Source organism: Saccostrea echinata, unplaced genomic scaffold, assembly GCF_033153115.1.
Source record: "Saccostrea echinata isolate AGI-Se365-2 ecotype Australia unplaced genomic scaffold, CSIRO_AGI_Sech_v1 ptg000028l, whole genome shotgun sequence".
Taxonomy (NCBI): domain Eukaryota; kingdom Metazoa; phylum Mollusca; class Bivalvia; order Ostreida; family Ostreidae; genus Saccostrea; species Saccostrea echinata.
In genome coordinates, this window is record NW_026889777.1 from 7,770,001 (window position 1) to 7,773,999 (window position 3,999).

The following is a 3,999-nucleotide window of genomic DNA, read 5'->3' on the forward strand; positions in this document are numbered from 1 at the left end:
TCCCAAATATAGTGTAATGCTGGCATTACATTACATAACAATGCATTAATTAAAAGCATGGTTGCCATGGTTACTGAATAATTTCTGTGCAATTCTTTCAAACTGCAACTCCTCCTGCAGTTTTTGTCCAATTTCAATAAGACTTGGCACACATGTACACTTTAAGATACATGTACACAGTTCTAATTTATCAGATTTCGATTACAATGAACCGTGTTATCATGGTTTCTAAAGTAGAAATTTCTGTGAATTTGTTTTTAAACACTTCTCTTAGTACAGTTTTGAGTCCAATTTCAATAAGACTTTGTACACTAGTAGACTGAACTAAAATACACATTAAGGTACACACCAATAGAGGTACAGTCTCTTAAGAGACTTCTGGTCGGTATGTCTCTTGATATTGATGATCATGATATACAGATCAAGTTTTTTTTTTTGGTTGATTTTGAGTTATTGCTCTTAGATTTTAAAATTTTCATACATTTTTGCTGTGTTTTTAAATAATGAACTGATCCTTGGTTTGTCTCTCTATATTATTGACTTACAGATCAAATCATTTTGATTTATCACAGCAGTATAGACAACTGATTCTAGGAAACTAGAATAGCATTATGATATTTTATTTTTGAGTCATTTCCATCCATTGCTATTTTCCTACCTGTACAAATTTGAAACTTGCATGTCGTACTGACGCATCTTGTTTCTTCAATGAAAGTCTCTGGAATTTTTGCTCAAGTTATGTAACTGATAATATAATTGTAGTTCTTTTGTTTTTGTATTAAACTGAAATCCATATTTATGGCTAATTCATACTGATTCCTTATTATAAGAGAACTATGTTTTCGAATTTTGTAATGATTTTTTTTTATATTTGTATTGAATAGATTTTTAAACCAAGATATTTTTATGTAATGTTCCATGTTAATTTTAGGACACTTCTTGCATGTATTGCAACAATATACTAAATATACTACTCAAGTACTTGTAAGAGACTGTCTGTGATCTGAAGTGGTAGCCATTTTTATAGTAAAGTGGCTTTGAATAACACTTAAGTTTATTGAGCATCAGATCAGGCTGCTCTATCCCCCTTCCTGAAAAACACTGATTTCTTCGTTCCTACCTGTATTTTTTCTCTCTATTATTTAAACATAGTCTGTAATGTTTTAAGAATCTCTTGAGTCTATCCTATTTAGGTCATCCATAGGAGAGCTTCGCTGTCTATATATGTTAAGAACTCTTTTAGGACCATTCCGAGTTTTGTTCTAAGAAATCTCTTAAGTCATATCTTAGGACTATTCTTATGACACTTTTGATAGCATGCCTGCAGCCCTCTAACTGTGGCCTTGATGTGACTCACAGGTACCTCATGCAGTTAAGTCTTAGCTTTGGTTTTGAATAGTTTGACTTCTAGACTGCCCACTGTTGCCCCACCCTACCCCTGGGGGTCATGATTTGAACAAACTTGAACCTACACTACCTGAGGATGCTTCCACATAACTTTCATGTTTTCTAACACAGTGGTTCTTGAGAAGATTTTTGAAAGATGCCATAAATTTTTCATGACTTTGCAATTATCTCCTCTTTGAAGAAGGCGTGGCCCTTCATTTGAACAAACTTGAATCCCCTTCACCCAAGGATACTCTGTGCCAAGTTTGGTTGAAACTGGCCCAGTAGTTCTGGAGAAGAAGATAAAAATGTGAAAAGTTTACAACAACAACAAAGACAACGCCAATGACGACGACGACAGACAACGGACAAATTTTGATCAGAAAAGCTCACTTGAGCCTTTGGCTCAGGTGAGCTAAAAATCTATAAAAATTTTTCTTCTCAAGAAAAGCAAAGCAATGATTTGTCATATTAATAGGGAAGCATCCTCAGATAGTGTAGATTCAAGTTTGTTCAAATCATGACCCAAAGACTAGGGTGAGCCAAAATCAAGGATCAAAGTGTTATATATACAAAAAAATCTCAAGAACAACAAAATCAGGATTAGTCATTTTGATAAGTAAGCATCCTCAGATAGTGAAGAGATTCAAGATTAAGTTCATTCAGATCTTGATCCCCGGGGGTAGAGGGGGCCCCAAATGGGGGATCAAAGTTTTACATAGAAATATGTAAGGAAAAATCTTTAAAAATTTTAAAAATCTTCTGAAGAACAGCAAAGCCTGGATTAGTCATATTGATAAGGAAGCATCCTTGGCCAGTGTAGATTAAACTTTGTTCAAATCATGACCCCCGGGTGTTCGTTGGGGCCACAATGAGGGATAAAAGTTTTGCATAGGAATATGTAGGAACTATCTTCAAAAAACTTCCTCTCAAGAACAGCAGAGTCAGGATTAGTCGTATTGACATGAAAGCATCCTAAGATAGTGTAGATTCAAATTAGTTTAAATCTTGACCCCCGGGTCATATTGATAAGGAAACATTCTCAGGTTGTGTAGATTGATGTTTGTTCAAATGATGACCCCTCTGGGATATGGTGGGGCCAAAATGCACTATCAGAGTTTAACATTTGGATATATAGGAAAAAATCTATAATTTTATGTCAAGAACAGCAAAGCCATGTTTAGTCACATTGATATGGAAGTATTTTGAGGTAGTGTCGATTGAAGTTTGTTCATATCGTGACTGTGAGGGGTAGGGTTGGGCTACATCTATACAAATCATGACACTAGGGGTTTGATGGGGTCATAATAGGGATAAAAGTTTTACATAGGAATTCGTAATAGAAAAAATTGCTGATTAAACAACAGCAGGGCCATATTGACTCAAATGAGCGTTGTGGCCCATGGGCCTCTGGCTTGATATTCTTATTCTAAGTTTATTATTCTTATTCTAAAAAATATCATTCCTATTCGATAAAATGTGATTCCTATTCGATAAGTTGTTATTCCTATGCGAAAAAATGATTCCTATTCTATAATTTGTCATTTCTTTTCCTTAAATTGTTATACCTATTGGAAGAAATACTTAATTCCTATTGAAAAATATTGTTCATATTCGAAAACATGTACAATGTATTTCCTATTCGATAACTTGTTATTCATATTCGAAAACACGTGATTCCTTTTTGTCATTCTTATTCGGTAATTTTGTCATTCGAAAATTATGTGATTTGCATTGCAGTGATTTTGTTATTCTTATTGAAAACCATATCATTCCTATTCGAAAGATTAAGACTAACAAAATTATCGAATAGGAATTGTATGTTTTCGAATAGGAATGACTTGTTTTTCAATAGGAATAACCTGTTTATCGAATATTAATCATTTAATTATCGAATAAAAATGACAAAATTTTTGAATAGGATTGACGAAACTATCGAATAGGAATCATATGTCTTTAAATAGGAATAACGAATTATCGAATAGAAATCACATGTTTTGGAATAGGAGTAATACAAATTATCGAATAGGTACCATGTTTTCGAATCGGAATACTTGTAACAACTTATCGAATAAGAATGATAAATTATCGAATAGAAATCACATTTTTCGCATGAGAAACAACTTATCTACTAAAGCCTTTTAGGATCAATCTATGGAGAAAAAAAATTTAAAAGGCGTCATAACTTTTGAAAAGGCGTAATATCGCGGAAAAAGGCGTTATAACGCGCAAAAGGCGTTATTACGCCTTTCTAAAAGGCGTAATTACGCCTTTCCAAAAGACGTTATTACACCTTTCCAAGAGGCGTTATAACGCGTTTCCAAAAGGCATTATTACGCCTTTCCAAATGGCATTTTTACGCCTTTTAAAAAGACGTTATTACGCCTTTTCAAAGGCGTAATTACGCTTTTCAAAAAGGCGTTATTACGCTTTTCTAAAAGGCTTTTTTACGCCTTTTCAAAAGGCGTTATTACGCCTTTTATTTTCGATACATGACTAACTCCCACCCCGGAGGCTGCTGAAATCTTATCCTCGGGACATGATTTTCGCAATTAGATATAGGGCTTATTTCTCCAAAAGTAATTTAATTATTGTAATTAGATTTCCAGGAAA

General features: G+C 33.8%; 1 protein-coding gene across 1 annotated transcript in view; it reads left to right on the forward strand.

Annotated features, from left to right (window-relative positions):
• LOC133193696 (UMP-CMP kinase 2, mitochondrial-like) overlaps positions 1-841 on the forward strand; it is a 16,075-nt gene extending 15,234 nt beyond the window's left edge. The window contains exon 5 of the mRNA XM_061329650.1: positions 1-841. This exon is cut by the window's left edge and continues 540 nt beyond it. The gene's annotated coding sequence lies outside the window, so the exon portion shown is untranslated.
• The last annotated feature ends 3,158 nt before the right edge of the window (positions 842-3,999 follow it).